This window comes from Gossypium arboreum, chromosome 6, assembly GCF_025698485.1.
Source record: "Gossypium arboreum isolate Shixiya-1 chromosome 6, ASM2569848v2, whole genome shotgun sequence".
NCBI lineage: Eukaryota > Viridiplantae > Streptophyta > Magnoliopsida > Malvales > Malvaceae > Gossypium > Gossypium arboreum.
This window is the reverse complement of record NC_069075.1, coordinates 14,789,385-14,801,918: the sequence shown is the minus strand read 5'-3', so window position 1 is coordinate 14,801,918 and position 12,534 is coordinate 14,789,385. Positions and strand designations below refer to the sequence as shown.

The window sequence follows — 12,534 nt, the reverse complement described above, 5'->3', positions numbered from 1 at the left end:
ATGAAGATATCCGAGTGTTTATGGGTATCTTAGAAATAAGAGAATTTTTGGTGCTCGTCGAGAGAGCGTGCAAGGCAGAGGAGCTGGTAAAAGAGATGAGTAAAGCAGCCAATAAGTCGCGGGATATGAAGAGGAGGCAGATGAAAAAAGCACATCAGTCCTCATCTAAGAGATTAAAAGAATTTGCTACCCGATCGAATGCTTCGGTGGGGTATTCAAAGAGAAACAAGAATCAACAGAATACAACATCTAGAGCCCAGACTACTTTGGTCGCTAGTGTTGGTAGTGCTCGACCAAATAGACCAGAGTGTTTGCAATGTGGAAGACACCACTTAGGTGAATGTCAGGTAAACGAGAGGGGATATTTTAAGTGTGGGTCACTTGACCACTTTATTCGAGATTGTTCCGTTATAGATGAGAGAGAGAGAAAACAAGATGTGAAAGTAAGCAGTGCTCCCTTGAGGAGCAGGCCACAAAAGAACCCCGGGAGTGGGATTAGTAGTAGAGGCACGCTAAGAGATACCGTGGTGAGGTCTGAAGGCAAAGCGCTAGCGAGGACCTATGTTATACGTGCCCGGGAAGAGACAGAGTCTCCCGATGTGATCATGGGTACCTTTTCTATCTATGATATAACTATTGTTGCTTTAATTGACTCGAGATCTACCCACTCGTATATTTGTATAGAATTGATACCCCGCATGAGCATGATAGTAGAGTCCACCGAGTTTGTAATAAAAGTGTCTAACCCATTAAGCAAGCATGTGTTAGTGTACCAAGTATGTAGAAATTGTCCTTTAAAAATTAGAGGCCATTGTTTTTCAACCAATTTGATGTTGTTTCCATTTAATGAGTTTGATGTAATCCTTGGGATGGATTGGTTGGCCTCTCATGGTGTTATAGTAGATTGTGGATGAAAAGTAATAGAGTTGAGATGTGAAGAATGGAAAGTTCTTCGAGTTGGACCAGATGAGTCAGAAAATCTACCTGTAGTAATATCGTCGTTGACTATCGAGAAATATTTGAAAAAGGGATATGAAGCTTATTTAGCTTTTATGTTGAATATTCAAGTGGCTAAGTTAAAGATTGATCGGTGCCGATAGTCTGTGAGTTTACAGATGTGTTCCCGGAAGAGTTACCTAAATTACCTCCTGTGAAGGAAGTTGAGTTTGAGATTGAATTAGTTCCTGGAACGGCACCTATCTCGATCACCCCGTATAGGATGGCTCCAACGGAGTTGAGCGAATTGAAAGCACAGTTGCAAGAGCTAACAGACAAGGGTTTTGTGAGACCGAGCTATTCCCCGTGGGTTGCTCCGGTACTCTTTGTAAAGAAGAAAGATGGGTCAATGAGACTATGCATCGACTATAGACAACTCAACAAGGTAACAGTGAAAAACAAGTATCCTTTGCCAAGGATCGATGATTTGTTTGATCAGTTGAAGGGGGCCACAATGTTTTCTAAGATCAACCTGAGGTCTGGTTACTATCAGTTAAGGGTTAAAGAGCAAGATGTGCCGAAGACTACATTTCGGACAAGATACGGGCATTATGAGTTCCTCGTCATGCCTTTTGGCTTGACTAATGCCTTGGCAGTGTTTATGGATTTGATGAACCGTATATTCAGGCCGTATCTGGATAAGTTTGTCGTCATCTTCATCAATGATATATTGATTTATTCGCATGATGAGAGTGAGCACGCAGATCATCTGAGAGTTGTATTGCAAACCTTGAGAGATAAATAATTATACGCCAAATTCAGGAAGAGTGAATTTTAACTTAAGGAGGTCAGGTTCCTAGGACACATTGTGTCCGGTGACGGGATCCGAGTGGACTCAAGTAAGATATTGGCTATTGTTGAGTGGAAACTGCCAAGGAATGTGACAGAGGTCCGAAGCTTTTTGGGTTTAGTCGGATACTATGGACGGTTTGTAAATAGATTTTCTATGATAGCTACCCGATAACTAGGCTACTGTAAAAAGACGTCAAGTTTGAATGGACAGAAAAGTGTCAGCAAAGTTTTGAGAGATTAAAGGCTTTGTTAATGGAAGCCCCAGTGTTAGTGCAACCAGAGTCGGGAAAGGAGTTTGTGATTTATAGGGACGCCTCCTTAAATGGTTTGGGGTGTGTGCTCATGGAAGAAAGTAAGGTTATAGCTTATGCCTCGAGACAGTTAAAACCACACGAGAGAAATTATCCAACCCATGATTTGGAACTAGCAGCTGTAGTGTTCGTGCTGAAAATTTGGAGACACCATTTGTATGGAGAGAAATATCGGGTATTCACCTACCATAAGAGCTTAAAGTACTTAATGACCTAAAAGGATTTGAATTTGAGGCAACGCCGATGGTTAGAGCTGTTAAAGGATTACGAATTGATTATCGACTACCATCTGGGAAAGGCTAATGTAGTTGCCGATGCCTTGAGTAGGAAGTCATTGTTTGCCTTGAGAGTCTTGAACACTCAATTGACTGTATCTAACGATGGTTTGATCCTAGCAGAGTTGAGAGCCAAACCGGCTTTTTTTTAAGAAATCTGATAACCTCAGAAAAGTGATGAGAAATTGTAAGCTAAGAAAATTCAATGTAAGTTAGGCATTGAATCAGATTTTCGCATCAGTACCGATGGATGTTTAATGTTCAGAGACAGAGTTTGTGTACCCAATGACAATGAACTTATTCAAAAGAGTCTGAGTGAGGCACATAGTGGCCGCTTATCTGTTCACCTGGGTAGTGCAAAAATGTACAATGACCTTAAGAAAATGTATTGGTGGTCGGGTATGAAAAGAGACATTTCAGAGTTTGTTTCCAAGTGCTTAGTGTGTCAGCAAGTAAAGGCTGAATATCAAGTACCTTCGGGTTTGCTTCAACCTATTATGGTCCCCGAGTGGAAATGGGATCTTATCACTATGGACTTCGTGACGGGCTTGCCAGTAACCCTGAAAAAGAAAGATGCAGTATGGGTTATTGTCGACAGACTAACTAAGTTAGCACATTTCGTATCGGTGCGTACCGACTACTACCTCGAGAAATTAGCTAACTTATATATTTTTGAGATTGTGAGGCTTCATGAAGTGCCATTGTCGATTGTGTCAGAGAGAGATCTGAGGTTTACCTCAAGGTTTTGGAAAAAGTTATAAGAGGCTTTGGGAACCAAGTTGAGTTTCAGTACGGCATTTCATCCACAAACTGATGGACAATTGGAAAGAGTGATACAGATCTTAGAAGACATGTTGAAATGTTGTGTTCTCGAATTTCAAGGAAGTTGGGAAAAATACTTGCCATTGGTCGAATTCGCCTACAACAACAGTTTTCAGTCTAGTCTAAAAATGGCACCTTATGAGGCCTTGTACGGGCAAAACTATTGGATGCCCTTATACTGGACTTAGTTGAGAGAGAACCAGATTCACAGGGTCGATTTGGTCAAAGAGGTTGAGGAGAAAGCCAAAGTGATTCGTGACTGCCTGAAAGCCACCTCGGATAGACAAAAATCCTACGCGGATTTGAGATGAAAAGAAATTAAATTTGAAGTCGGTGATAAAGTATTTTTGAAAGTTTCTCCATAGAGGAAATTCTTCAGGTTTGGAAAAAGGGGCAAGTTGAGTCATCGTTTCATAAGACCCTATGAGGTTATCGAGAGAATAGGACCTGTTGCCTACCGCTTGGATTTGCTTCTGGAGTTAGAAAAGATTCACGATGTGTTTCATGTTTCCATGTTACGCCGGTACAGATCAGACCCTTCACATGTAATTGCGCCAACTGAAGTTGAGATTCTTCCAGATATGACTTATGGTGAGGAGCCGGTCAAGATTTTGGCTCGAGAAGTCAAACAACTAAGAAATAAAAGTATACCACTTGTGAAGGTTTTTTGGCATAGATATGGGGTCGAGGAAGCCACATGGGAACCCGAGGAGTCTATGAGAGAACAGTACCCGAACTTATTCACAAGTAAGATTTTCGAAGATGAAAATCCCTAAAAGGGGGAGAAATGTAACAGCCTGATTTAGGGCATAGTCAAAATAGTGGTCTCGGGACCACAAATCTAAAGTTGGGAAATTTAATTTTATTATTATTATGAGGTTATAATGTGATTATATTAGTGCATGAAAAAAATTTGGGGAGTTAATTTTCTTGTTTGTGAGCCCGATTGTGAAAAAGGACTAAATCGCATAAAAGGCAAAAGTTGTATTTTAGTACCCAAATGTGTTAAATAGTTAGAGAAATAAAATTGGGGCCTTTAAAAAGAAATTAGACCCCTAGAAACAATGTGGCCAGCCATAGGAGACAAGGTTAGTCAAAAAAGTCAATATTAGGTGACTTGATAACATAAATTTGTGATAAAATAATGCCTAAAAGCCTAGCTATTATTTTCTTCTTCTCCATCTCTTCTCTCCACCGAAAATATCAGCAAGTATAGAGGTTTGAAAGCTAAAAATTTACAGCAACTTATTCCTCTCATAATGTAAGTGATCTTAATGATTTTCTTGATGATTTTTATATTTTTTGCATGCTTGTATCATGGGCTTTCAAATGAGAGGACTATTTTGAAAAATGATGATAAGTCTAGGGATTTACCATGAGAGATTTTATGTTGTTTCTTGAAATCTTATGGAGGAAAATGAATCTTAGAAGAGTTCTAAACAACTTTTGTGAAAGGTGTTAGCATGAAAACATCTAAAGGGACTATTTTGCATAAGTTGCAAAATAGGTAGTAAGTGTGTGAAATAGTGATAATTTGGAGTTGCTATAAGAGTAAAAAGGGTTCGGCTATGCCTAAGATAAGAGGAAATTCGATAAAAATTGAATTTTGAGCATAAGGGTAAAATGGTCAATTTGCCAAAGTCTAGGGGCCAAATAGTCCTTTTACCAAAAACATATATATGAATTTATGATTACCTAATTGTAATTAGTGATTAAATAAGTGTATTTTGTTATTATAGATCAAGATTTTCCAAATCTGAACCTAGACCTGGAGAAAGCCAAGCAAATCGACTAAACCGACTAATCGACTACATTTTTGTTATCTGAGGTAAGTTGTATGTAAATAAAACAACTTCATTGCTAACGTATGTATTGAATTATATTCGAGTTAATATAGCATGAATTGCTTGATTGTGGAATTGAGAAAGTATGATGATAATAGAGATAGTAAAATTCCAGCTTTGAACCTAGGAATTAAATCGGATATTCATGCCATGATATAGGGGCATTGTTAGCTAGTGTAAGACATGTTTAGGACATGCATCAACTATATTATGAGAGCCAGAGTAAGACCATGTTTGGGACATGGCATCAGCGTAGAGATGAGTGTTAGTGTAAGACATGTCTGGGACATGCATCGTCCTCGATGATGATAGCCAGTGTAAGACATGTCTGGGACATGCATTGGCTAAGAGATTTTGCTAGTGTAAGACGATGTCTGGGACATGGTATCAGCACACATATACGAAAGGTAGTGTAAGACCATGTCTAGGACATGGCATCGACAGCTTACCCCATGTCTGAGGTTTATAGAATATCCGATAATATTTAAAAGGGTTCAACGTTAAAAGTTACGAAAGTGAGTTAATAAAGAAAGTTTAATAATTTTGTGAGTGGTACAGGTACCTATTTGGTATGCATGAGTAATGAGCTCAATATAGAAAATGTGATTTTAGTAAATGGTAACGAGTAAGTCAAGCTTATGCTTACGCTTGTGTTATGAGTATGATGATTAGTAGGGAGATTCTGGTTGTATATTTATTTATATGCAACTTACTAAGCTTTTATGCTTACTCTCTCTTTCTTCTCATCTTCTTACAGTGCCGCCTAATTAGCTTAAGGATCATCAGAATTCAGAAATATCAATCACACTATCCGTCGTAAAACTCAGTATAGTTGGATTTATATTTTTTATTTTGGCATGTATAGGGCTAGACCTTATTATTTTGTGTCTTTGAGAATTGGTCAAAGGCATTGGTCTAGAATAGATTTCACTCTTTACATTAAGCCTTGGATGAGGGCTTTCATTTTGAGCCTATAAAAGATGCATCTTCATGGTTTAATGAATGTCTATTATGCTTGTTTTGGTATTGGTTGGTATTGCCATGAAAATAGGTACACTAGGGTGGCAATGAGGCTTGGTAGATAGCCCCATATTTCCACATAGGTAGACACACGGGCGTGTGTCTAGGCCGTGTGTGACACACAGTTAGCCCCATGAGCATGTGTGAAGGCCTTGTGTCCCCTACACCTAGAAATCTTAAGTCTGAATTTATGGTAATTATCACACGGGTAGAGACACGACCGTGTGTCTCAACCGTGTGGAGGGCACAACCTAGTACACGGGCGTGTACCGTGGTCGTACGATGCTAACGTCAGAAACAGAATACCCAGGTTTTTACACACAAGCTATGCCACGGGCGTGTCATGGCCGTGTGAAAGGACATGGGTAAAGGACACGGGCGTGTGTCTAGACCGTGTGAAGTCTGCACTTGTTTATGAAAAATTATGGAAATTAAATTTGACACACGGGTGTAGGACATGAGCGTGTCCCTAACACACGGGTGTGTGGTCTATACCCACACGGGCGTGTGGAGCCTTAAAGCATGAAATTTTCTATGTTTTTCTTGAGCTCTTGGTCTGGTCCGGAACCACCTCAATTGTATGTTTTGGGCCTCGGGAGCCCGTTTAAGGGACAAAATGTATGTGAAATGAAAATTTTAAAATTGATCAAACTTTTACGGCCCATTTTTATATAGTTGGTTGAGTTTAAGTCCGGCAGCACCTCAAACCCTGTCCTGGTGTTGGATACGGGCGAGGGGTGTTACATACTCCGTGTAATCTCACAATTTGAGAAACATACAATTCAGCTAGCTTATCAAGTGAGTAATCTATACGAATCAGAACAAAATGAGCCGCCTTAGTCAATCTATCCATAATAACCCAGATTGCATCTTTCTTGCTCAGTGTTAATGGTAAACCAGATGCAAAATCCATCATGATTCTATCCCATTTCCACTTAGGTATCATAATCGACTGAAGCAATCCAAAAGGTACCTGATGCTCAGCTTTTACTTGCTGACAGACTAAACATTTCGATACAAAGTCAGAAATGTCTCATTTCATACCATTCCACCAGTAAAGCTATTTTAGATCATTATACATTTTTGTACTACCCGGGTGAACAGATAACTGACTATTGTAAGCTTCGTTCAAAATCATCTGAATCAACTCTGAATTTCTCGGGACAGATATTCGATTTTTGAACCTCAAACAACCATCAGTGAAACTCTGAATCGACATTCGAATCACATTGAACTCGTTTTGCTAACAAATCATCATCAACTTTCTGAGCATCACAAATTTGTTGAACAAATAAAGGTCTTGCTTTTAATTCAGCTATTATCGAACCTTCATCGGACATAGCCATATGCGCATTCATTGCACGTACAGTAAATAGTGATTTTTGACTTAGAAATCAGCAACAGCACTAGCCTTTTCTGGCTGGTAGTCAATCACAAGCTCGTAGTCTTTTACCAACTCTAACCATCGATGTTGTCTCAAATTCAGATCTTTCTGAGTCATCAAGTATTTCAGGCTTATGTGATCGAAATAAACATGACATTTTTCACCATACAGATAGTGACACCAAATTTTCAACGCAAACACAATAGCTACCAATTCCAGGTCATGCGTCGGATAATTCCTTTCATGTGGCTTTAACTATCTCGAGGAATAAGCTATAACTTTACCTTCCTGCATCAAAACATGGCCCAAATCATTTAAAGATGCATCACTATAGATAACAAATTCTTTACCCAATTCTGGCTAAACTAGCACTGAAGCTTCGGTCAAAAGGGCTTTCAACTGATCAAAACTTTTCTAGCATTTTTCTGACCACTCAAACTTAACATCTTTCTACAATAGCTTTGTCATTGGGGCTGCCATTATAGAGAAACCTTTCATGAACCATCTATAGTAACCCACAAGTCCCAGAAAACTTCAAACTTCAGAAACATTCCTCGGAGGTTTCCAATCAAGTATAGCTGGAATTTTACTCGGATCAACCCGAATACCTGATGCTGATACAACATGACCCAGAAAATTGACTTCACTTAATCAGAACTCACATTTATTGAACTTTGCATACAAATATTTATCTTGCAAAGTCTGTAATATGAGTCTCAAATGTTTGGTATGTTTGGTTTCATCATGGGAGTAGATCAAAATATCATTTATGAACACAACCACAAACCGATCTAAATACTATCTGAAGATCCGGTTCATCAAATCCATGAAAAGAGTAGGTGTATTAATAAGTCCGAAAGGCATAACCAAAAACTCATAGTGTCCGTACCTCGTCCAGAAAGCAATCTTTGCCACATCAAAGTCTTTAACTCACAACTGATAGTAGCCTGATCTCAAATCTATCTTTGAAAATACCATAGCCCCTTTCAGTTGATCAAACAAATCATCAATCCATGGCAAGGGATACTTATTCTTTATAGTCACCTTATTCAGCTGTCTATAATCGATGCACAATCTTATAGTTCCATCTTTCTTTTTCACAAATAACACAGGTGCACCCCAGGGAGAAAAACTCGATCGCGTGAAACCTCTATCTATCAATGATAAACCGTAATTTATACATATTTCTATCCCATGCTTAGCACATTTTATAGATGATTTTTCCTTAAAATTGGTGGATTTGATGCTCCTAATGCCTTAATTTCAAATTTTATACTTAGGTGAGCATAGGAGAGTGAAAGGAACGAGAAACGGGCTAAAAACAGATAAAATGGGCTAACGTACAAAATCAACACATCTTGGACCTCTTTACACGGGCAGACCACACGGCCATGCCAATTTGACAGAATCGAAGCACGACTCACACAGGTGGACCACACACCCGTGCCTATTTAACAGGCTTGACCACGGCCTGAAGTAATTGTCGGGCATGTCCCTGTCGAGCCCAAATTGAGTCCAATTCGGAAAAGGCCAATTTTGAGGGTTCTTAGGCATTCTAAAGCCTATAAATACACCCTAGAGAAGGAGAAAAAGAAGGCACAGAGGAGGAAGCAGGGAACTACTCAAAGAAAGCTAATTGATCCATCTCAGAAGCTGGATTCATTATCAAGACTGAAGATCTCCCCTCAATTTCCCTTCAGGAGTTTTGGGTTTTTCTTTATGTTTTGTATTCATTATTCTTTTGAGATGTTTACCTTTTTAGTTATGAACTAAAACCCCTAAATACCTAAGGGGAATGAAACCTAAAACAGATCTTGTTATTATTATCTGAATTGTATGATAAATATTTGACTTGTTCTTAATTATGTGTTCTTAATTCTTGTCTTGATATTCCAGGATATTGATTCAAGTTAAGCTCTTATTCAGAGGAGGAATAGACCCTATCTAAGAGTACATTTGTCATAATTAAGCGGAGTTGACTGCACGCCTAGAGATAGGGTGACAAGATTTTGCCGGATTAGGGTGAAACCTAATAAGGGGATCCATAGATCGAGTTAATGCAACCCTAGGGGGTTAATTAGAAAGAGATTTCAATTATTCAACCTAGGGTTAGACGTTGTTAGTCTCGAGAGGGATAATAATATAACTTAGGGATTTCTACAGATCAAGTCAAATGAATAAATCATCCGATTTAGAGTCAAATAACAAGTGAAGTCTAGGTGGATTTTTCCTTAGGTATTGTCTTAATTCAATCGTTTTTCCAAAAGTAATTCCCCAATTCTATTTTCTATGAATTCTTAGTTTAGTTAATTAGTTAGTTAAAACAAACCCCATTATTCTTAGGCTAGATAATAAAAAGACAGTCATTACTAGTACTTTTAGTTCCTTTGGGTTCGACAACTCGGTCTTGCTAAAACTATACTATTGTTCGATAAGTACACTTGTCTTCATCGTGATAATAGTTAGTTTCAAGAACAATTCATTATAAATATTTAAAACCTATCACGAATATCATGTATCAAGTTTTTGGCGCCATTGCCAAGGAACTAAGATATTAGGAACACTTGATTTTTATTACTTTAGCCATTTAGTTTTTCTGCAATTTAAATTTTACTCTAATTTTTATTACTAATTCTTCTTTTTCCCTTTTCCTGGCAGGTTTTTATAGTTTATGACTAGAAGAAACCCGTCAGGACCATTACTTTTTCACAGTGAGATCGATCGCACAGTTCACAGAAACCAAAGAGAAATAAGGCAAAGCTTAAGATACACAAAGAACGAGTAAGAGGACGATATTCAAACCACAACCGAGGAGATGGTTGAAAACCAAGAAAATCTGCTACCTCCTGCAATAGCTGTTAATCAAAATCCTGTTCCGCGCACTATGTATGATTATGCTAAACCTAATTTAATAGGAACTGAGTCAAGTATAGTTAGACCTGCTATTGCTGCAAATAATTTTTAATTGAAACCTAACACAATTCAAATGATACAACAGTTTGTTCAGTTTGATGGTTTGTAGGACGAGGATCCCAATGCTCACTTGACAAATTTCCTAGAATTTTGCGATACCTTTAAAATTAATGGCGTTTCTGATGATGCCATCCGCCTTCTATTGTTTCCCTTTTCGTTAAGGAATAAGACTAAACAATGGTTGAACTCGTTACCATGAGGGTCAATCACTACTTGGGAACAAATGACCAAAAAAATTTTATTAAAATATTTTCCACCGGCTAAAACAGCCAAATTACGTAATGATATCTCTTCTTTTGTGCAGATGGATTTAGAAACACTCGACGATGCATGGGAGAGATACAAGGACCTTTTAAGAAGGTGCCCTCACCATGGGTTACCGCTTTGGCTACAGGTTCAAACATTCCATAATGGCCTGAATCCTTCGACTCAGCAAATGATTGATGTAGCCGTTGGAGGAACTATCAATAATAAGACACCTGAGGCGGCGTACGAATTTATATAGGAGATGTCACTGAATAACTATCAGTGGCAAGTTATGAGAACAAAGCTGATGAAAGCAGTCGGTGTTTTCAACCTCGACGTGGTTACTATGTTATCTAACTAAGTAGAACTCTTAAATAAAAAGATTGATGGTTTGTGTGGTTCTACTCAGGTACATCCAGTGATGAGGTGCGATTCAAATGGAGGAGTAGCATGCACAGAATATCAACCCTTCAACCCTAGCACCGACGAGGAACAAGTCCAATATATGGGTAACAATAGCTCTATATCCCAAAATAACCCATATAGTAACACTTATAATGCAGGTTAGAGGAACCATCCCAATTTCTCGTGGGGTGGTCAAGGAAATCAAAGGCCACAACATCCTCCGGGTTTTCAACAACCACCTTACCAGCAACAAAAGAAGCCGAACCTTGAGGAGATGCTAACCAAATTCATCTCGGTGTTAGAAACTCGTTTTCAGAATACTGAGACAGCACTAAAAAATCAACAGGCATCAATCCAGGGGCTCGAATCTCAGATTTGATAGCTCGCTAAGTTAATTTTCGAACGACCACAAGGTAGTTTGCCAAGCAACACTGAATCTAACCCAATGGAGCAACTCAACGCGATTGCCATTCAAGATGAGGAAGGGTTAGTTGCAAAACCAAGGCCAGAAACTGAGATAAGTAAAGGTAAAGGTGAGGTAGACCGCAATGAGTAGAAATTGGTAAGTACAGAATACAAACCTCGTGTGCCCTACCCCAATGTGACAAGGAAAGATCTCTCAGATGAACAATTTGGTAAATTCCTTAAACTCTTAAAAAAATTACATATTAACTTACCGTTTATTGAAGCTCTATCATAGATGCCAAACGCAAAGAAATTTTTAAAGAAGCTTTTAGCAAATAAGCGGAAGTTGGACGAAGCTTCGCATGTAAAGCTAAACGCAGTTTGCTCAGCTATTCTACAGAATAAACTACCCAACAAATTGAAAGATCGAGAGAGTTTTACAATTCCTTGCTTAATTGGTAGTTTAGATGTTAATAATGCATTAGCTGATTTAGGGGCTAGTATTAACGTAATACCTTACAAAATGTTTAAACAACTAGGTCTTGGGAAACCCAAACAGTCTAGGATGAGCATTCAATTAGCAGATAAAACTATAAGATTTCCTAGGGGTATTATTGAAGATGTGCTAGTTAAAATCAATAAATTTATATTTCCCGTTGATTTCGTTGTTCTAGACATAGAAGAGGATAGCAACACTCCTTTGATTTTAGGAAGGCCCTTTTTAGCAACTGCTAGAATGATTATTGATGCTGGCATAGGTGAGCTCACACTTCGTGTGGGAGACGAAACAATCACCCTTCAAGCTCGCAATTCCGGCAACACATCGAAAACTGAAGGTGATTGTCTAAACCAATATACTAAAACTGACAATATGGTGCAACCTACTTTGCAGGAAATGAGTTTGAAGGAAGTACATGAGCCATTTTCAAGCAATAGTAGAGGACCTATTCATGAAGAATGAAGGCTACAAATCAAGGAGCTAGATGAATGGCGAACCTATGCACATGAAAATTCAAGACTATACAAGGAAGCAGCGAAACGATGCCATGATGCTCAGTTAA

The 12,534-nt window shown here is 38.6% G+C and overlaps 1 non-coding gene across 1 annotated transcript; it reads right to left on the bottom strand.

The window, feature by feature from the left end:
* Nucleotides 1–10,688: 10,688 nt before the first annotated feature.
* LOC128295048 (small nucleolar RNA R71) lies at nt 10,689–10,795 on the bottom strand. The gene has a single exon (XR_008285355.1). It is a non-coding gene; the product is annotated as a small nucleolar RNA R71 (small nucleolar RNA).
* Nucleotides 10,796–12,534: the final 1,739 nt, after the last annotated feature.